This window comes from Pelobates fuscus, chromosome 3 (genome assembly GCF_036172605.1).
Source record: "Pelobates fuscus isolate aPelFus1 chromosome 3, aPelFus1.pri, whole genome shotgun sequence".
NCBI lineage: Eukaryota > Metazoa > Chordata > Amphibia > Anura > Pelobatidae > Pelobates > Pelobates fuscus.
In genome coordinates, this window is record NC_086319.1 from 353028005 (window position 1) to 353050833 (window position 22829).

Here is a 22829-nt window from a genome sequence, read left to right on the forward strand (position 1 = left end):
ACGACTTTTTTTTTTTTTTATCTCAAACTCACTCACACTACTCACACTTAGAGTGACCTGGCTGTCCCCCTCTGATAGCGCTACTCCTGCTTCTTTATGTTTTGAGGGGGCTACAATTCTCTCACACTCCCAGACTCAACTGTAGAGGAGATGGTGTAGGCATCCTTCTCTCCCCTCAACCAATCATAACTGCCCCTGCCCTATCCTTTTCTTCTTTTGAAGTTCACCCTGTCCACCTATTTAAACCCACTCCCTTAAGAATTGCTATTATGTACTGCCCCCCCCCCCCCCCCCCCGGTCATCCTAGGTAATTCATTGAGCACTTTTCTTCCTGGCTTCCCCACTTTCTCTCATCTAGCACTCCTTCCCTTATACTTGGGGATTTCAATATCCCAACCAACAGCACCAACTGCACTGATGTCTCTTATCTGCTCTCTGTAACCTCCTCCTTTGGCCTCACGCAATGGTCCAATTTAGCAACCAATACAGCGGGAAACACTCTTGATCTCGCCTTCACCAATCTCACTCCCTCTGCTGTTCATTCGCACCTGCTACAGCGGAAGAAGTTTCTGCTCTGCTCCAATCCTCCCACCCCACCACATTCTCCCTAGATCCAATTCCCTCACATCTCATCCATACTCTGTCTTCTTCTCTTTCTCTACCTCTCACTAAAATTCTCAATCTCTTTCTCTCCTCTGGCATATTTTCATCACCCTGTAGCCCCAATTATGAAGAAGGCCAACCTTGACCCTACCCCTGGGTGTTCTCTTTGACTCCGATCTCTCCTTCACGACCTCATGTTCAGTCTATCGCCAAATCCTGCCGCTTCCATCTCAAAAACATTGCCCGCATCTGACCCTACTTAACACCAGATGCGACTAAGGGGCTTGTCCATTTCACTGTCTTTTCTCGCCTTGACTACTGTAATCCACTTCTCAGTGGTTTTACGTGCTCCCAACTTGCGCCGTTGCAGTCCATAATGAATGTGGCGGCGAGGTTCATCTTCCTGTCCGCCCGCACCTCCCATGCCTCACACTTCTGTCAGTCCCTACATTAGTTTGCTGTTAGATATAGGGCTCAATTTAAAATTCTGGTTCTTGCTTTCAAATCTCTACATAATGCTGCTCCCACCTATCTATCCTCCCTAATACACAAGTATGTCCCGTCTAGGCCCTTACGCTCTGCTGAAGACTTACGTCTATCTTCTGTCTGTACTCCCACCTCTGATGCTAACCTTCAAGACTTCTCGAGGGCTGCACCATTCCTTTGAAACTCACTTCCCTACTCCATTAGATGCTCATCCAGTCTCCACTCCTTCAAAAAAATCATTAAAAACCCACTTAAAAGCGTATCAATTAAACTGTTAATAGCTCCCGACTGATTCCTCTCTTGCAACTGTCATTAGTCTAGTACTTTTAGTCCTTACTTTTTGTGTCACTTTACCTCACTCCTTCTAGCATGTAAGCTCATTGAGCTGGGCCCTCAACCCCTCTGTTCCTGTGTGTCCAACCTGTTACAACTACATGTTTGTTCGTCCACCCACTGTAAAGCGCTGCGGAATTTGTTGACGCTATATAAATAATAACATAATAATAAATGATTGTAGGGAGAATTTCGGATGACTGAACAGGCGAGTATATTAACAGATGCTATGTAAGAACTGAGATAGCCCAAGTAAGCCAAAAAAGTAGATGATCAAAAAACGTAAAAGGCCTCCTTTTTTTCAGTAGCCAGTGCAGAGAATACACATAACCGAGGGCTATGCAACTATAAGCACTACCTATCTAAATTCGTCAGGATTGATGAAGACCATGAGAATTTAAATTAATTATACAGGTGAAATAGTGATTTATACGACTAGTGAACAGACCCAACGTGGTCAAAATAATATTTAGCCCCATATGTATGTGCCAATGCAATCCAAAGAACAAGAGAGATGTCGAGCTACAGCTTAGAAACCCGATAACGTTGCCATACATAGTATAGCCTGAAATGACAACAATATGAATGTAAAAAGTAGCATGCTGGAGGCCAGGCGGACTGTCACGATTCGGGGAACCCAACACGCTAACACACACACACACAGAAAAGGTGCAGTACCGGACCTTAGAGTGACCGGGCTAAGCACACACTGAATAGTCAGGAGACAAGCCGAGTAAGGGGAACCAGAAGACAGAATAACGAGAAACAAGCCGAGGTCAAAGGATAGGAGAAAGTCACAAAGTCAGATTAACAAGCCAGGGAGTACGTAACCAGAAACACAAGTTCAGTTGCAAAGCTAGAAAGCAAAGACCACAATAGGGCAGGGAGGAACAGGAAAGGTAAGTATTTAAACCATAAGGTTAATTCTGATTGGATAATTTCCAATCAGAATTAACAATCACACGTGGGAGGTATCTAGACCTCCCACTGTGACTGAGGCACTGTGCCTTTAACGCCGGGTCAGGTGGCTGACCCCGGCGTGTAATAAATTGTGCGGTCTCCCAGCGTGCAGCGTCATGCATGCTGCCGCTGGAGGACGTGGAGGAAGACGCGGGCGGCATCCGTGGCTGGGAGGATGCCGCCCGCCGAGCGCATGGCAGGAGGGGGACCGTGGACGGCTGGAGGGTGAGTGCCGCGAGCGGACTGCAGCCTCCCCTCGCAGCCGCCCGCGGGACCCTGACACAGACTGCCTATCTTACTCTGTTGGGAGGGAGTCAGAACGTAACCTGATTATTCGTACAGCGTGGGGGTACACCGAAGTTTTGGCAGTATTAACCTGCCACTTGTCTGTAATTGAGGACTTTGCTTAGTTGAATCAATATGAAAGACCAAGAGAACCTGGCCTTGGTGTCGTAGTGGAGTGATGGGAGATAAGTGATGCTGCCAAATTGAAATGGAAACTGGATACCTTCTCCAACACTGAAGCATCGACTGCAGGTAAGGGCAGGGGAATCCGGCGTTATAAAGGCCGCATAACCCCTCCAACAACTACAAGCTTATGTCTTTATATATATATATGATATGTAGTTTTTTGTTTTTACTGCTTTTTCTTTTTACCCTCTCTTGCTCACTTCTCTCCTGATATGTGAATAAAATCAACATTTAATGACTGTCCCCTAGCCACAAGTCATGTTTTTTTTTTGCCATCAGTCAACTATTTTTAGCTCCATGAGCAGAATTCAGAAACATGAAATTAAACAGACATACTTTGCCATTATGCATTTCAGTTAGTTTTAACTTTCGGGCACATATCAACTAAGATTTAGAGAATTCGACCGATCACTTGATCAGCCCAAATTTGAACAAACTGCAGTTTGGACCAAAACAAATCTAAGTCTAATATAATTCAACATTCAATCCTGTTCTCCACCTTGGCACTTAAAGGTTTTTGTTCCATTGCTAGTCTAGTGTCTCATTAAATTTGGTCTCTCTACGCATAGGCATATACAGTATCTCACAAAAGCAAGTACACCCCTCACATTTTTGTAAATATTTTAGTAATATCTTTTCATGTGACAACACTGAATAAATGACACTCTGTTACAATGTAAAGTAGTAAGTGTATGGCCTGTATAACAGTGTACATTTGCTGTACCCTCAAAAAAAACTCAACACACAGCCATTAATGTCTAAACCGTTGGCAACAAAAGTGAATACATCCCTAAGTGGAAATGTCCAAATTAGGCCCAATTAGTCATTTTCCCTAAACGGTGTCATGTGACTTGTTAGTGTTACAAGGTCTCAGGTGTGAATGGGGAGCAGGTGTGTTAAATTTGGTGTTATCGCTCTCACACTTTCTCATACCAGTCACTGGAAGTTCAACATGGCACCTCATGGCAAAGAACTCTCTGAGGATTTGAAAAAAAAAATTGCTGTTCTAAGTAAAAATGGCCTAGGCTATAAAAAGATTGCCAAGACCCTGAAACTAAGCTGCAGCACGGTGGGGAAGACCATGCAGCGGTTTCACATGACAGGTTTCACTAAGAACAGGCCTCGCCATGGTCGACCAAAAAAGTTGAGTGCATGTGTTCGGCATCATATCCAGAGGTTGTCTTTGAGAAATAGATGTATGAGTGCTGCCATCATTGCTACAAAGGTTGAAGGGGTGGGGGACCAGCCTGTCAGTGCTCAGACCATATGCCGCACACTGCATCAAATTGGTCTGCATGGCTGTTGTCCCAGAAGGAAGCCTCTTCTAAAGATGATGCACAAGAAATCCTGCAAACAGTTTGCTGAAGACAAGCAGACTAAGGACATGGATAACTGGAACCATGTCCTGTGGTCCGATGGGTCCAAGATAAACTTATTTGGTTCAGATGGTGCAAGCGTGTGTTTTTGTGTGGCAACCAGGTGAGGAGTACAAAGACAAGTGTGTCTTGCCTACAGTCAAGCATGGTGGTGGGAGTGTCATGGTCTGGGCCTGCATGAGTGCTGACAGCACTGAGGAGCTACAGTTCATTGAAGGAACCATGAATGCCAACATGTACTGTGACATACTGAAGCAGAGCATCCCCTCCCATCAGAGACTGGGCCGCAGTGCAGTATTCTAACATGATAACGATCCCAAACACACCTACAAGACGACCACTGCCTTGCTAAAGAAGCTGAAGGTAAAGGTGATGGACTAGCCAAGCATGTCTCCATACCTAAACCCTATTGAGCATCTGTGGGGCATCCTAAAATAGAAGGTGGGGGAGCGCAAGGTCTCTAACATCCACCAGCTCCGTGATGTCATCGTGGAGGAGTGAAAGAGGACTCCAGTGGCAACCTGTGAACCTCATGAGGGTTAAGGCAGTGCTGGAAAATAATGGTGGCTATACAAAATATTGACAGATTTGGCCAGGTTTGGACATTTCCACTTAGAGGTGTACTCACTTTTGTTGCCAACTGTTTAGACATTAATGGCTGTCTGTTGAGTTATTTTGAGGGGACGTCAAATTTACACTGTTTTACAGGCTGTACACTTACTACTTTACATTGTAGCAGATTGTCATTTGTTCAGTGTTGTCACATGAAAATATATAATAAAATATTTACAAAAATGTGAGGGGTGTACTCACTTTTGTGAGATACTGTATGTGCCAAAAAATGCTATTTTAAGCATGTAAACTTTGACTCTGTTTAGTAAATTTGCAAACTTTATAAAAATTTGTGTTGCAGCAAAGTTATGCCAGTTAGCAAATAACTATTTGGGGAAAAAACTAACTTTTTGCTCTAGTGAATTCACAAGATAATATCAAAATGTGAGTCTAAATCTCTATACTATAACTATGTTTCAATTGCAACACCATGAAATAATACATGTTCTGGGCATGACTCCCAATATTTTTATTTTTTTAATATTTCTTATTAATCCCTTAAGGACACATGATGGAAATATTCCGTCATGATTACCTTTTATTCCAGAAGTTGTGTCCTTAAGGGGTTAATATATAGCCAGTAAAGAACTATTAGATAGCTATGAAATATTCTACCGCGCTGTACAAAAGATAAACAATACATACTAACAAACAGTACTTTGTAAAGTACAATTAAGATTTGTGGAGATATTTTCTTGCAAAAATCTTTAAAATCTTTTAAGCTGCTTACTCTTTAAAGGGATACTGTAGTGCCAGGAATACAAAGCTGTATTCCTGGTACTACCGATCCCTCTGCCTCCCCCCTCCCTTGCACCTTCCCTCCCCGGTAAATGAAGGGTTAAAAACCATTTATTTACTTACCTCTTCCCAGCGCCAATGTCCCTTGGTGCTGGGTTGAAGCTCCACCCCTTCTCCATCCCGCGACAAGCGGGGTCTAATGCGCATGCGCTGCAAATGGTGCACCTGCATTAGACCTCCTTATAGGAAAGCATTGAACCAATGTTTTCTTATGTCGAAAAATCTGATGCTGGAGGCCCTCATGCAGAGCGCGAGGACGTCCAGCGTCAGATAATGGACCAAAAGTCTGTTAAGATTCCGGAAGCCCTCTAGTGGCTGTCTGATAGATATCCACTGAGGGCAGACTTAGAGCTGCAATGTAAACAGTGCATTTTTCTGGAACTGCAATGTTTAACATTGCAGCACTAGGTTCAAACGGGACATAGCATCCAGACCACTTCAATTGGTTGAAGTGGTCTGGGTGCCTACAGTGTCCCTTTATTAAAAAGATAACAATAAAAAAAAAAACATTTTTATCACTTATGCGAGATTGGATTTAAAATGTAATTGGTGAGTTATAACACGTATTTCTTTAAATTATCTATTTTTATCACTTCTTCAAACATATGTCCAAACCTATGTCCCAACCTACCAGGAGAAAATAGTATTTACAGATCTGAGACTCAATTGGAATCTGGTAAAATTTTATGTTGGGATTCTACTATGCACCTTCTGTTTCCATAAATCTTTACTCATGAATTGGAATATGAATCTGTAGAAAAACCATGTTGGCTGATATTCACGTTCATAAGTAAAGGTACTGAGACATGTACTTGTGAGGTAAAACGTTCTATGTCACATGTACATTGTGTTATACAGAGTTAAGCCACAAGATATTGCTAAAGAGTAACTTTTAATTGCCTATAAATCAGTACAATAGGTTATACTGAAGAAGGTTTGTAAAATGTCTTGCTTAGTAGCTCTGCAACTGTAAATTATATTATTGTGAAGTGGAAGATACAGCATTGCCACAGGGTTGTAGAACATGTATACTCACAGATCAGATGCACTGAGTGCTGGAGTGTGTAACAATCGCCTGTCACCAGTTGCGTCACTCAATACAGTTCTAGACTAGCTTTGGCAGCAACGTCAGCAAAAATCGGGAACTCCATAACATGTGTTTACATGGCTGAGCATCTGTATACCAATCTCATATCAACTTGCATAATGCCAAGCATTAAGTAGAGTGCCGTAAAGCATGCTGCCTTCGAACTCTGAATGAATGGAAAAGATTTCTCTGAAGGGATGAATCACACTTCGTTATAATGCAGTCTGATGGAAGAATCTGGGTTTGGTGGATGCCAAGAGAACATCGCCAACTTGGAAAGAAAGGGCAAGTGGTCAGTGAGCTATGTGGCTATAATGAAAATTAATTCACAAGTATGCTACCAGAATTACTGGCATTATAGCACCTCTGCCCAAATGGACCCTGTGATCTTGAGTTGATAAGCTAGTTTATAGTGATTATCAGAGGGAAATTCAAGGACAAGCAAAAAAAAAATAACAGTTTTACAACAACCACAAATTTGGAGGGGACCATACGCAAGTGCTTAGGAGGAGATGTGTGGAGATCGTGTCTTTGGAACTTCTTACCAGTAGCAGGAGGTGTACCAGGGAACCAGTGTAGGCAGCACCCCTTCCCTGAGAACGAATAAGTTCCAGGGAGAAGCTGCAGCTTTCACTCCTTCCCATTGGTTTGGGGCTTGGATTTTGGAACTGATGCAGGAGGCACCACTTCCTAAAGTTATAATAATGTACAATATGATGGCGGGGTTGTCACCTCTTTCCAGCAGCAGTGTGTTAAGGAGGTAGCCAGTGCCCAGTGCCAGACTGTCTTTTGGAGTGGGTGTAAATGGCACTCCTTCTGAGTGGCTGAATGATAGCCAAGGTGAGGGAGCAGTTGGCATGTACCCTTAGTGGCAGAGTGTAATTACAAGAACCAGTATGGATAGTACCTCACACCTGCAGCTGGACATGGTTCTGGGAAACAACATAGTTGGTGCTTCTCCCCAACAGAAGATGGAGATAACACCCCACACAAACAGTAGGTCTCAATAGCCTTTGAGTATATGGGGTTAAATGGAGCAAAGTCACATTCCAGAGTTTACCATTCCACCATCTATAAACTTTACCCGTTGTCAATGTGTATATGTGTGTGTGTAATTATATATGAAAAATTATCTTTACAATTCTGGTGGATCCTATTTTTATAAGAAAATAACAAAAAGGTACCACTAGGGAACCAAATAACCATACCTAGTATGCTGCAAGTGTGGGTAACCCACAACAATTCAATTGGATTACAAAATAGATATATAGATCAAAAAATGGTATATGAGTAAAAATATGTGACAATTAGAAAATTTAGAGTAAGAGACAATGCATATGCACATTAGAAAGTCATGAGGTTGTGGTGTATGATGGGGTTAAACACTGTGGGTTTAGATTTAAGAACTAGGCATATCACAAAAGGAGCAATTTACCAAGGTCTTAGACAAGGATAAGCCCTGATCTTTACCCTAAGGGAGTAAAGTCTCTTTTCCTTAAGAAGCTTCAGGATATGACCCTGTGCAAAGGTGTCCCCTTTTAGTGTTTGAGGGCAACTTGCTGTGACCCTAGAGGTAGCAAGTAATATATACACTGGGACTACACCCTCCTGCCTGGATATATATAGAGCTTCCTGGTGATCTAGTGGTGCCTGGAATCCATTATGCACTCTGACTGTATTTGGACTAGAGTGTTCACCTCCCATCTCCTTCATTCACAATTTTTAAATTGTAATTTTGAAATTTCTTCATGATTCATGGTTAGTTTTCTATCCAGATTCAGGACAAAAAGGTCATTGAATTTGCACTAAATTAACCCAAAATCATTGCTACTGGATGTTCAGAGTTAAGGTCTATCCGTTAACCGCTTTTTGTAACCTCCAAACATTTGCACTAAATTTCAGCATTCAGTCCATGCTTCTGCTCACGTGTGGACCGAACGAGGGACACATGATGTATAACGCATACGTAAAAGTTCTGGTTCAGCCAAAGATTGGCTGTCAATGTGGCTATAGCAGAGAACATCATGAGTCTTCTGGGTCAATGTCTTCCCCCACAGGGCTGACAGGATGGGCTCAGTGGAGGATGAGGCCTTTGCAGGAGAATTTCATGAAACAATTCAAGTCAGGCAGCCTTCTCCAACCTATCAGGAATCCTTCCAAAGTTCATAATTCCTTCCTATGGTGGCTGATCAGCATGAACATTTACAGGGGATTTCCTTTAGGAGAAGTCCTTTGGATCATACTCATTACAGATGCCAGTCACTTGCGATAGGCAGCTTATCTACAAGACCAGATATCCCAAGGACAGTGGAAAACTTCAGCCCAAACTTTCCATCAAACGTACTCAAGTTGCTAGCAGTATTTATAGGGCCCAATGTATTTTATCATTCCCTGTACCAAAGATGGGTGAAAGTTTGGTTAGACAACGGTTATGATTCTAACCCCCATAAACCATCAAGAAGGAACCAAGAGCCACAGCTTGATAAGAATTCTGGAATCTACGATGCCCTGGCTTCAAAAATTTCTCCACATCCAGACAAATCTGTAGCCGAAATCCTGATCAGAGTAAAGATAGATCTAGGGGAATGGTCTCTGTTGAACAAGCTTTTCTAAGACATATTGAACAGATGGGCCTATCTCAAGTGTATTTAATGGGAAATTGCAATAACATCAAAGTATGGAAATACTTTGACCCACAAGCCATCGGAACGGACACCCTATCCAGCGAATGAAACTTTGTTCTGGGATATGCCTTTACTCCATTTCATCCTCTAGCCCCATCTCTAATGACATTTTGCCATCAAACTAATATATAGTGACCAGGAGTCATGTGACCAAGCTCATTTATGCCTTTCTTACAAGGGGATAAGCTTTACCCTTTGATATGGTAATTAGGTAATTCCATACATTGACAAGTCAGGACAGAGATAACCACATCCCCCTATCTCCATTCCTCCCCGTTTCTTCTTGGCTGTGCTACTGAGCAGACATGTGCTCAGACGTGGGATAATGTTTTATCATGGTTGTAACGGAACGCAGTATATTAGTCCACGATATCCGTTGGTATCCTCAGGAAATCCACAGTCAAGACAGAAAGCACGGCAATATTCCCCATCCTCCCAATAACCGGACGAAACACAGTTTGGGAGTCAACTAATTCGCTTTATTCACAGACTTCCGTATTTATGCAGTTCCCCGTGCAAGGGGTTTCCTTACAGTTATTACAGGGGATTTCTCCCATCAGGCATTGCAATTATCCCAACAGGCATTGCTGCACGAGGGGGATACTCCCACTAAAATGGACGATTAAGTGGATTATCCCCTCGTGGAGCAAAACCGACAATTTATACAGAAATCTGTAGTTTATCCATTACAGCTCGCTTTTAGATGAATGACCGTTCGGTAGATAGCTGGGGTCGGTGGGCACATTTAGTGAGAATACCGCTCCGATCCCAGCTAAACTAACCGAACGCCGCACAAAATACATCCAAACAGGGAATTCGGTCTAAAAGTACCGAATATGTATGGGGCACATAATGTACTAAACGCGGTACTCCACACCGCTCTGGAAGTCCAGCGGTGTTCGAATCATTGAGTAGCCGTTTTCGGTTCCAGGCTCTCGACGACCGAACACCGCTGCAGAGACAAAGGATCCAAGATGGCCGACCGCCGCATGGTCGGTAGCCGATCGGCGGCCACCAAGGAGAGCCTTTAAATACCGATTGCACCCGGAGTGCAATCGGTTACTTGGTGCCACACGACTGGTGAAGGTGTGGTCTACTTGGGGAGCCCATATTCGTACGGCGAACGGCTGTACATAGCATTATCACAGGTAACAACTTGCAGTATACATTCAGCCTATGGACAACATACGATACATATAAGTCAGAAGTGGCTGGGTTTGCCACAATGCTCCCCCAGAACCAAGCCGGCATACACAGTCTGATCCCAACGGATAGGCTTGGGGATGTCCGGGGGAGTACTCACAGATCATTTTTCTAATTCTGTTTGTCTGGATAACCCGTCGGCGTTACCGTTTTGTTTTCCTGGTCGGTAGTGGATGGTAAAGTCAAAGGGCTGCAGCGCCAAACTCCAGCGCAGCAGCCTGGCATTGTCTCCAGATACACGGTTTAGCCATACCAACGGGTTATGATCTGTGAGTAAGGAAAAAGGTTGTCCATACAAATACGGCTGTAACTTTTTAAGGGCCCACACCACGGCCAGGCATTCTTTCTCAATGGCGGCGTAGCTTACTTCGCGGGGTAATAACTTGCGGCTTAAGTAGGCTACGGGATGTTCTCCGCCATCGGCTCCCACTTGGCTCAGCACTGCCCCCAATCCAAACATTGAAGCGTCTGTGTGGACAAGAAATCTTTTAGTTGGATCAGGAGCCATTAACACAGGAGCATTAGTTAGTGCGGTCTTGAGCTGTTGGAATGCCTGCTCACACTCTGGGGCCCAGACAACCAGTCGGGGAAGGTTCTTTTTGGTCAGGTCCGTCAGGGGTTTGGCCAGGGTAATGTAGTCGGGTACAAATTTCCTATAATACCCTGCAGTCCCTAGAAACGCTAGCACCTGGGTTTTGGTCCTGGGGGTAGGCCACTTGGCCACGGCCTCAATTTTGGCTGGCTCGGGTCTCTGCTGCCCACACCCTACTCGGTGTCCTAGGTACTGCACCTCGGCCATCCCTATGTGGCACTTACTCGGTTTCAGCGTTAACCCCGCTCCCCCAATACGATCTAGGATCGCCCCTATATGTTGGAGGTGATCTTCCCAAGTCTGGCTGAAGATGGCTATGTCGTCCAGGTAGGCACAGGCATAGTCCTGGAAGCCGTCCAGTAGTCGATCTACCATCCGCTGAAAAGTAGCCGGAGCGTTTTTCATCCCGAAGGGCATGACCTTGAACTGGTACAGGCCAAACGGGGTGACAAACGCCGACTTGGGGATGGCATCATCGGCTAAAGGAATCTGCCAGTATCCCTTACATAAGTCAATTGTAGTGAGATACTGGCCCCGTGCCATTTTATCTAGCAGTTCGTCTATACGGGGCATCGGGTAGGCGTCAGACACGGTCTTGTCATTCAGCCTCCGGTAGTCAACGCAGAATCGGGTCGTGCCGTCCTTTTTAGGTACCAGGACTACCGGCGATGCCCAGGGGCTATCGGAGGGCTCGATAACCCCTAACTGCAGCATCTCATCCAGCTCGGCCTTCATATGAGTCCGGACCGATTCCGGGACCCTATATGGGGCCTGCCGCATAGGTAGCTGTCCCGGGGTTTCAACCCGGTGGGTGGCCAGCGGAGTGTACCCAGGTACATTAGAGAACGTAGCCCCTTTAGCTACGATCAGCGCCTGTATCTGGGCACGCTCACGAGGGCTTAGCCGCTCCCCCAGTTGAACCCCCCGGGAGGGCTCTACCGGCTCTTCCTGTTCTAGCAGATCAGGTAATGGTAAGTTCTCCTGATCTTCCATGGCTGAGGCACAGATTGCCGTCACATCCTCTATCCGCTCGTGGTAGGGTTTGAGCAGGTTGACGTGAAGCATGCGTCTCTTCCCTACCCCGGAGCAGGGGCCAATCACATAGGTAGTGTCGCATCGCTGCTCCACTACCTGGTATGGGCCTTGCCAGATGGCCTGCAGCTTATCGGCGCGGACAGGTTTTAAAATTAAAACCTTCTGCCCCACTTGAAAGCTGCGGTCTCTGGCTCCCCTATCGTACCATCGCCGCTGACGTTGTTGGGCCGCCTGGAGGTTGGTGTGTACGGCCTGGGTTAGCGCCTCCAGTCGGTCTCGGAACTCCAGTACGTACGATACTATAGGGGTTTCGCTAGCGATACTCTCCCCCTCCCAGTGCTCCCTAATTAAGTTTAAAGGTCCCCGTACTCTCCTCCCGAACAGTAGTTCGAATGGGGAGAACCCGGTCGATTCTTGGGGAACCTCTCTATACGCAAAGAGCAGGTGAGGTAGAAACCTCTCCCAGTCTTTGTGGGTCTCCCCGAACGTCCGAAGCATCTGCTTCAGCGTCCCATTGAAGCGTTCACATAGTCCATTGGACTGGGGGTGGTAGGCTGAATTGACTATGGGCTTAATGCCACACACTTTCCACATCTGTTGGGTAACCTCAGCAGTAAATTGGGTGCCCCGGTCAGATATTATCTCCTGGGGGAACCCTACTCGGGAAAATACTTTTATGAGAGCTTCCGCCACGGTTTCAGCGTGAATGTTAGAGAGGGCTACCGCTTCGGGATATCGGGTGGCGTAGTCCACCACAGTTAAAATATATTTCTTCCCCGAAGGACTGGGTTTTGGCAGGGGCCCTATTATATCGACTGCGACCCTGCTGAAGGGTTCGGCGATAATGGGAAGGGGACATAACTTGGCCTTGTGGCGATCCCCTCGTTTTCCTACTCTCTGGCAGACGTCGCAGGACGTGCAATATTGTCGCACATCCTGTGAGATTCCGGGCCAGAAAAACGCGTGCGTTAGGCGGTACCGGGTACGGGTCATCCCTAGGTGCCCTGATAAGGGGATATCATGAGCAATTCTGAGCAGCTCCTGCCTATACTTCCGAGGTACCACTAGTTGTTTGTTCGTTAAGGTGACGGACCCCCCCACGTCTTTGGCCGTGACACGGTACAGTAACTCTTTTTCCCACGTGAAATGCTCCCCCTCTAGCCCGGCCTGGACAGCTTGTGCCCGGTCCCTATAGACTTGTAGAGTGGGATCGGTCTGTACTTCGGTGATAAAGGTAGTCGGGGTATCCCAGGATATGTAAGTCGGGTGAGGGTCGTGGTCTCTTACCTGAGCCTCAGAGTGTATCGGTGTAGCCGTGGTGCGTGCCTGTTGCCGTGTGGTTACCGGATGGGCTTCCTGGTAGGGTGCCTGAGGAACAAAGGCAGAGGTCATCTGACCCAAATCATTCCCTAACACAACATCTGCTGGTAAGTTCTGCATTAGTCCCACTTCTATTGTCCCCTCTCCCGCACCCCAGTTCAAATGTACTTTCGCCGTGGGTAGCCGGTATACAGCTCCCCCGGCTACCCGAACGGCCACTGATCCGCCGGTATGCGTGCCCTCCGAAACCAAATGGGGGGCTACCAGGGTTAAGGTAGCTCCCGAATCTCGCAGACCCTGCACTTCGGTTCCCTCCAGAGTTACTAGTTGTCGGTGATGTTGCCGGTTATCAGTGGCTCGGACCGACATGACCTCGTGCAATATGCCCAGAGGTTCCTCCGCCTGCACACTCCATACATCCTGAGTGGCGGGGTCCCTCTGGTAATGGTGAGCAGCCGCCCTGGGTGCGGGGTTTGGACGGCCCTGATTCCAGGCGGGCCGGCTGCGATTCTGGTTGCACTCTCGGGCCATATGCCCCCATTGTTTGCAGGAATGGCATTGGATGTTTGCCCGCCCGTTGTATCTGGACGGTGGCGGTATCTGTCCTTGGGAGGGACGGAACGGGGCAGCGGTGGGTGCTAGGGGTGTTGTAGCGCTAGGTAGTCCTGGGGGTCGGGAGTAGCTTTTGGCTACGGGTCCCTGGGGTCTCCGGGCATCGAAATGTTGATCGGCCAATCTAGCCGCTTCCGTTAGGGTAAGGGGTTTCCTATCCCGTACCCATTCTTGCGTCTCCGGGGATAGTCCATTAAAAAATTGTTCCAGCAACATCAGCTGGCGCAATTCCTCCATGGTGGTGGCGTTGCTGGCCTGGATCCACCCTTGGGAGGCTTGATCTAATTTGTGTGCCCATTCGGCGTGCGAATCTCGCTCTGGTTTGCGTAAGTGTCGGAACTTGCGCCGGTATGCCTCCGGGGTAATGGCATACCTCTCCAAGATTGCACGCTTTACTTTGGCATAATCTTTGCTGTCCTCACTGGGTACAGCACGGTACGCTTCGGCTGCCCGACCTGCTAGTTTGCTTGCTAGCAGTTGCACCCATACGGACCGTTCTAGCTCATGCAGATCACACAGTCTTTCAAAGTCCTGCAAGTACCCGTCTATCTCGTCCTTTTCCTCGCAAAAAGCCCTGAAGGCCTGGTACGGGATCTTGGGCTTTACTGGGTTGTAGAGTGACCCTGGGTTTGACTCGGTTCGAGCCAGGGTGTGTTGCGGGCTGTGTGCCATAACGTATTCCTGCACATTTGCCATTACCATATTTAACATGGCATCTGATACCGGTTGCGGCAAAAACGCTAGCCTGGTCCTCATCTCTCTTTCATAGAGTGTTTCCTCCATAACTACCGGGGGGGTAGCGCTGCGGGCTTGGTCTCCCTCCATCAGCTCGGCAATGATCGTCGCCTTGTTTTTGCTGCTGGCTACTTTCCCTCTGGCTTCCAGTAGTTCCTTTAACGTCTGTCGCTTTAGTATGGTATAGTCAATCTCCATACGAATTGCCTTTGCTTTCCTCGTTCGGTAGTTCCAGTTACACGAACTCTGTTTTTCGGCTGTAAGGTTCGGATCCCGTCGCTTGCCACCAATTGTAACGGAACGCAGTATATTAGTCCACGATATCCGTTGGTATCCTCAGGAAATCCACAGTCAAGACAGAAAGCACGGCAATATTCCCCATCCTCCCAATAACCGGACGAAACACAGTTTGGGAGTCAACTAACTCGCTTTATTCACAGACTTCCGTATTTATGCAGTTCCCCGTGCAAGGGGTTTCCTTACAGTTATTACAGGGGATTTCTCCCATCAGGCATTGCAATTATCCCAACAGGCATTGCTGCACGAGGGGGATACTCCCACTAAAATGGACGATTAAGTGGATTATCCCCTCGTGGAGCAAAACCGACAATGTATACAGAAATCTGTAGTTTATCCATTACAGCTCGCTTTTAGATGAATGACCGTTCGGTAGATAGCTGGGGTCGGTGGGCACATTTAGTGAGAATACCGCTCCGATCCCAGCTAAACTAACCGAACGCCGCACAAAATACATCCAAACAGGGAATTCGGTCTAAAAGTACCGAATATGTATGGGGCACATAATGTACTAAACGCGGTACTCCACACCGCTCTGGAAGTCCAGCGGTGTTCGAATCATTGAGTAGCCGTTTTCGGTTCCAGGCTCTCGACGACCGAACACCGCTGCAGAGACAAAGGATCCAAGATGGCCGACCGCCGCATGGTCGGTAGCCGATCGGCGGCCACCAAGGAGAGCCTTTAAATACCGATTGCACCCGGAGTGCAATCGGTTACTTGGTGCCACACGACTGGTGAAGGTGTGGTCTACTTGGGGAGCCCATATTCGTACGGCGAACGGCTGTACATAGCATTATCACAGGTAACAACTTGCAGTATACATTCAGCCTATGGACAACATACGATACATATAAGTCAGAAGTGGCTGGGTTTGCCACAATGGTGAACTGTGAGTGGGATCTGATGACTTTATAAGCGTAAGTTGTTATTGTTAGTTAATTTGTGGTTGTTATTATATTAGTAAGTTAGATTGTGTTTCATTAGTTGTATGTTGTTGTTGTGTTGTCTCGGAATAAATATTTGCTAAAGTAGATGGAAAATAGTTTAGATTAGTTCTTTCACTCTAAGCCTTGTTAATTTATGATGTTCCCTATTTATCACTTTTACCTATCTGATCTCTGCCATTTACTCATATCCTTAAATTTAAATTCCCTTTCATCTGCCTTTTCCTTGATTTTGTTTTTAACATCTCAATGCTTGCCCACCCACAATCTGTCTTATCTTAACCTAGATTATCTCTTATAGCATTGAAACAGCTACACCCAGAACTCACAGCACCTAACCCTGCAGGATTTGCCCTATGCAGAGGTAGCATTTCTGGATGATAATCAGACCCACCCACCCTTCCCAGAGTTCTCATTACATTTATAGATAGCTCAAATTACCTGGCTTTCCTGACAAACCAATCATGCCCTCCACACCTAAAATAGCTGAATTCACACAATGAATACCTTTTTTAACTCTTAACCCTCCTAAACTCAACTATGATTTTCACAGCTCAATTATCCATATATTAAAAACACAGCCCATATTCTCCTAATGTTCTCCCTTCTATTTTTCACTTTCTCCCTCACTTCCCTCATTATTAAAATCTCTCTATCCTTTTATTTACCTGTTCCTGTGACACCATTTTCAACAACCCCCAGTGTCTGTAAAATCACTTGTGTGAGGGAGAGGGTGACAGGTGGAAGAGTGTGGGAGGTGGTGACAGAGTGAGGGAGGGAGGGGGTGACTAGTGACAGAGTAAGGGAGGGAGGGGTGACTAGGGACAGAGGGAGGGAGGGGGTGACTAGTGATAGAGGGAGGGATGGGGTGACTAGTGACAGAGGGAGGGGTGGCTAGTGACAGAGGGAGGCAGGGGGTGACTGTCACTAGTCACACCCTCCTTCTGTCCCTAGTCACCCCATCCCTCCCTCTGCCACTAGTCAACCCAATGCCTCCCTCTGTCACTGTATCACCCCTCCCTCCCTCACTCTGTCACCAGTCATCCCCTCCCTCGATCACTAGTCACACCCTTCCTCTCTCTGTCACTAGTCATCCCCTCCCTCACTCTGTCACTAGAGGGAGGGGGTGACTAGTGACAGAGTGAGGGAGGGGGTGACTAGTGACAGAGTAAGGGAGGGGGGTGACCAGTGGCGGATCCAGAGCCTGATCTCGGGAGGGGCACTTGTAGATTATTTAAAGAAATAATCCAGACACAATAACCACTACAGCTCAGTGTAGTGGTTATGGTGTCTATAGTGCCGGGACCCCCTCCCAGAGTAAGTAGTCAAACCGTTTAAGAACAGTTTGACAACTTACCTGAAGTCTGCTGGGAAATGGGGCTGTAGTAGTGCATTGGAGCAGTAGTGTGTGTGAGTGGTGCAATGTGTAAGGGGTGCAGTGTGTGTGAGGGGGACAGTGTGTGAGTGTGTGTGAGAGCGGCAGTGTATGTCAGGGATGCAGTGTATGTGTGGGACAGTATGTGTGTGTAACAGTTGCAGTGTGTGTGTGTGAGTATTGCAGTGTATGTGTGAGTGTGGGCAATGTGTGTATATGGGGCGGCAGTGTGTGTGTATGAGGGGGCAGTATGGGGGGCAGTACAGGTCTATGGGGGTCAGTGTGTGTGTATGAGGGGGCAGTATGGGGGCAGTACAGGTCTATGGGGGTCAGTGTGTGTGTATGGGGGCCAGTGTGTGTGTATGGGGGCAGTATGGGGGGCAGTGTGTGTGTATGGGGGGCAGTATGGGTGTAGGGGGGCAGTATGGGTGTATGGGGGCAGTGTGGGTGTATGGGGGCAGTGTGGGTGTATGGGGGGCAGTGTGGGTGTATGGGGGCAGTGTGGGTGTATGGGGGCAGTGTGGGTGTATGGGGGCAGTATGGGGGGCAGTGTGTGTGTGTATGGGGGGCAGTATGGGTGTATGGGGGGCAGTATGGGTGTATGGGGGCAGTGTGGGTGTATGGGGGCAGTGTGGGTGTACGGGGGGCAGTGTGGGTGTATGGGGGGCAGTGTGGGTGTATGGGGGCAGTATGGGGGGCAGTGTGTGTGTATGGGGGGCAGTGTGTGTGTATGGGGGCAGTGTGGGTGTATGGGGGGCAGTATGGGTGTATGGGGGCAGTATGGGGGTCAGTGTGTGTGTATGTGGGTCAGTGTGTGTGTATGGGGGGCAGTGTGTGTGTATGGGGGGCAGTATGGGTGTAGGGGGGGGCAGTATGGGTGTATGGGGGCAGTGTGGGTGTATGGGGGCAGTATGGGGGTCAGTGTGTGTGTATGTGGGTCAGTGTGTGTGTATGGGGGGCAGTGTGTGTGTATGGGGGGCAGTATGGGTGTAGGGGGGGGGCAGTATGGGTGTATGGGGGCAGTGTGGGTGTATGGGGGCAGTGTGGGTGTATGGGGGCAGTGTAGGTGTATGGGGGGCAGTGTGGGTGTATGGGGGGCAGTGTGGGTGTATGGGGGCAGTGTGGGTGTATGGGGGCAGTATGGGGGGCAGTGTGTGTGTATGGGGGTCAGTATGGGGGTCAGTGTGTGTGTATGGGGGGCAGTGTGTGTGTATGGGGGCAGTGTGGGTGTATGGGGGCAGTGTGGGTGTATGGGGGCAGTGTGGGTGTATGGGGGCAGTGTGGGTGTATGGGGGCAGTGTGGGTGTATGGGGGCAGTATGGGGGGCAGTGTGTGTGTATGGGGGTCAGTATGGGGGTCAGCGTGTGTGTATGGGGGGCAGTGTGTGTGTATGGGGGCAGTGTGGGTGTATGGGGGCAGTATGGGTGTATGGGGGCAGTATGGGGGGCAGTGTGTGTGTATGGGGGACAGTGTGTGTGTATGGGGGGCAGTATGGGGGGCAGTACAGGTCTATGGGGGTCAGTGTGTGTGTATGAGGGGGCAGTATGGGGGCAGTACAGGTCTATGGGGGTCAGTGTGTGTGTATGAGGGGGCAGTATGGGGGCAGTACAGGTCTATGGGGGTCAGTGTGTGTGTATGGGGGCCAGTGTGTGTGTATGGGGGCAGTATGGGGGGCAGTGTGTGTGTATGGGGGGCAGTATGGGTGTAGGGGGGCAGTATGGGTGTATGGGGGCAGTGTGGGTGTATGGGGGCAGTGTGGGTGTATGGGGGGCAGTGTGGGTGTATGGGGGCAGTGTGGGTGTATGGGGGCAGTATGGGGGGCAGTGTGTGTGTGTATGGGGGGCAGTATGGGTGTATGGGGGGCAGTATGGGTGTATGGGGGCAGTGTGGGTGTATGGGGGCAGTGTGGGTGTACGGGGGGCAGTGTGGGTGTATGGGGGGCAGTGTGGGTGTATGGGGGCAGTATGGGGGGCAGTGTGTGTGTATGGGGGGCAGTGTGTGTGTATGGGGGCAGTGTGGGTGTATGGGGGGCAGTATGGGTGTATGGGGGCAGTATGGGGGTCAGTGTGTGTGTATGTGGGTCAGTGTGTGTGTATGGGGGGCAGTGTGTGTGTATGGGGGGCAGTATGGGTGTAGGGGGGGGCAGTATGGGTGTATGGGGGCAGTGTGGGTGTATGGGGGCAGTATGGGGGTCAGTGTGTGTGTATGTGGGTCAGTGTGTGTGTATGGGGGGCAGTGTGTGTGTATGGGGGGCAGTATGGGTGTAGGGGGGGGGCAGTATGGGTGTATGGGGGCAGTGTGGGTGTATGGGGGCAGTGTGGGTGTATGGGGGCAGTGTAGGTGTATGGGGGGCAGTGTGGGTGTATGGGGGGCAGTGTGGGTGTATGGGGGCAGTGTGGGTGTATGGGGGCAGTATGGGGGGCAGTGTGTGTGTATGGGGGTCAGTATGGGGGTCAGTGTGTGTGTATGGGGGGCAGTGTGTGTGTATGGGGGCAGTGTGGGTGTATGGGGGCAGTGTGGGTGTATGGGGGCAGTGTGGGTGTATGGGGGCAGTGTGGGTGTATGGGGGCAGTGTGGGTGTATGGGGGCAGTATGGGGGGCAGTGTGTGTGTATGGGGGTCAGTATGGGGGTCAGCGTGTGTGTATGGGGGGCAGTGTGTGTGTATGGGGGCAGTGTGGGTGTATGGGGGCAGTATGGGTGTATGGGGGCAGTATGGGGGGCAGTGTGTGTGTATGGGGGACAGTGTGTGTGTATGGGGGGCAGTATGGGGGGCAGTACAGGTCTATGGGGGTCAGTGTGTGTGTATGAGGGGGCAGTATGGGGGCAGTACAGGTCTATGGGGGTCAGTGTGTGTGTATGGGGGCCAGTGTGTGTGTATGGGGGCAGTATGGGGGGCAGTGTGTGTGTATGGGGGGCAGTATGGGTGTAGGGGGGCAGTATGGGTGTATGGGGGCAGTGTGGGTGTATGGGGGCAGTGTGGGTGTATGGGGGGCAGTGTGGGTGTATGGGGGCAGTGTGGGTGTATGGGGGCAGTATGGGGGGCAGTGTGTGTGTGTATGGGGGGCAGTATGGGTGTATGGGGGGCAGTATGGGTGTATGGGGGCAGTGTGGGTGTATGGGGGCAGTGTGGGTGTATGGGGGCAGTGTGGGTGTACGGGGGGCAGTGTGGGTGTATGGGGGGCAGTGTGGGTGTATGGGGGCAGTATGGGGGGCAGTGTGTGTGTATGGGGGGCAGTGTGTGTGTATGGGGGCAGTGTGGGTGTATGGGGGGCAGTATGGGTGTATGGGGGCAGTATGGGGGTCAGTGTGTGTGTATGTGGGTCAGTGTGTGTGTATGGGGGGCAGTGTGTGTGTATGGGGGGCAGTATGGGTGTAGGGCAGGGCCGGACTGGCCTACCGGGATACCGGGAAATTTCCCGGTAGGCCGCCAGCCCTGGGGCCGCTTTGACATGTGGCTGCACTTTTTTTTCTGTTTGCTTATGCGGCCGTGCGGCCGCAGCCACAACCGCACGGCCGCAGCCACACCTGCGCCGGCCGCTGCTTGCTCTGCGAGGGCACAGCTACTTCCTGTCAGCCGCCGGATGTGAGCGTCAAATGACGACATGACGTCACATCCGGCGGCTGCGCGGCGGCGGCTCTACAGAGACTGCATCGCGGCCTCTCTTCCCTGAACTGTTGTTGAAGGTAAGAATAAGGGGGCTTGGGGGACCTATTGTATTGTGTATTGGGGAGGGGAGGTCAGTAATGTGTATTGGGGAGGGGAGGTCAGTAATGTGTATTGGGGAGGGGAGGTCAGTAATGTGTATTGGGGAGGGGAGGTCAGTAATGTGTATTGGGGAGGGGGGACAGTAATGTGTATTGGGGAGGGGGGACAGTAATGTGTATTGGGGAGGGGGGACAGTAATGTGTATTGGGAGGGGGGACAGTAATGTGTATTGGGAAGGGGGGACAGTAATGTGTATTGGGAAGGGGGGACAGTAATTTGTATTGGGGAGGGGGGACAGTAATGTGTATTGGGGAGGGGGGACAGTAATGTGTATTGGGGAGGGGGGGGCAGTAATGTGTATTGGGGAGGGGGGGCAGTAATGTGTATTGGGGAGGGGGGGCAGTAATGTGTATTGGGGAGGGGGGGCAGTAATGTATTTGGGAAGGGGGGGCAGTAATGTATTTGGGGAGGGGGGCAGTAATGTGTATTGGGGAGGGGGGACAGTAATGTGTATTGGGGAGGGGGGACAGTAATGTGTATTGGGGAGGGGGGACAGTAATGTGTATTGGGGAGGGGGGACAGTAATGTGTATTGGGGAGGGGGGACAGTAATGTGTATTGGGGAGGGGGACAGTAATGTATTTGGGAAGGGGGGGCAGTAATGTGTATTGGGGAGGGGGGACAGTAATGTGTATTTGGGAAGGGGGCAGTAATGTGTATTGGGGAGGGTGGGCAGTAATGTGTATTTGGGGAGGGGGGTCAGTAATGTATTTGGGGAGGGGGCGGCAGTAATGTATTTGGGGAGGGGGGTCAGTAATGTATTTGGGGAGGGGGGTCAGTAATGTGTATTGGGGAGGGTGGGCAGTAATGTGTATTTGGGGAGGGGGGCAGTAATGTATTTGGGGAGGGGGGTCAGTAATGTGTATTGGGGAGGGTGGGCAGTAATGTGTATTGGGGAGGGTGGGCAGTAATGTGTATTTGGGGAGGGGGGTCAGTAATGTGTATTTGGGGAGGGGGGTCAGTAATGTGTATTTGGGGAGGGGGGGTCAGTAATGTGTATTTGGGGAGGGGGGTCAGTTATGTATTTGGGGAGGGGAAGAAGGGGGGCAGCAATGTATTGGGGAGGGGAAGAAGGGGGGCAGTAATGTATTGGGGAGGGGGGGTCAGCAGTATATTAGAGGAGGGGAGTGACAGCAGTATATTAGGGGGGGTCAGCAGTGTATTGGGGGAGGGGGGGACGGGAAAGATCCGACTTGGGAATTTGAGATGAGGCAATGATTATTTTTTTTTACATTTATATTTGTGGCCCAATTAATATATTTTTTTATATATATATGTATATGTATGTATATATATATATATATATATATATATATATATATATATATATATATGTATATATGTGTGTGTGTGTAGAAGGAAATGTAAATAGAGGGGGCTACAGGGGTGAATTATATTTGTAATATATTTATTAGGAACTGTGGAGGGAAGGGGGTTGGATGAGAGCATTAAATATTATAGCATTAAATATTATATTTATGGGGTAGGAACTGTATTATATATTTTTGGTTTAGTGCAGGGGTAGGTAACCTTCGACACT

At 48.9% G+C, this 22829-nt stretch overlaps 1 protein-coding gene across 2 annotated transcripts in view; it reads right to left on the reverse strand.

Moving 5' to 3' along the window:
* LOC134601260 (lysozyme C-1-like) overlaps positions 1 to 22829 on the reverse strand; it is a 56193-nt gene that overhangs the window by 18228 nt on the left and 15136 nt on the right. Inside the window, exon 1 of one of the 2 annotated variants that reach the window (XM_063445730.1) lies at positions 6676 to 6699. The exons of the other annotated variant lie outside the window; for it this stretch is intronic. The gene's annotated coding sequence lies outside the window, so the exon portion shown is untranslated. Of the gene's footprint in view, positions 1 to 6675; positions 6700 to 22829 lie in introns of those variants that run through there. 2 annotated transcript variants of the gene reach the window in all.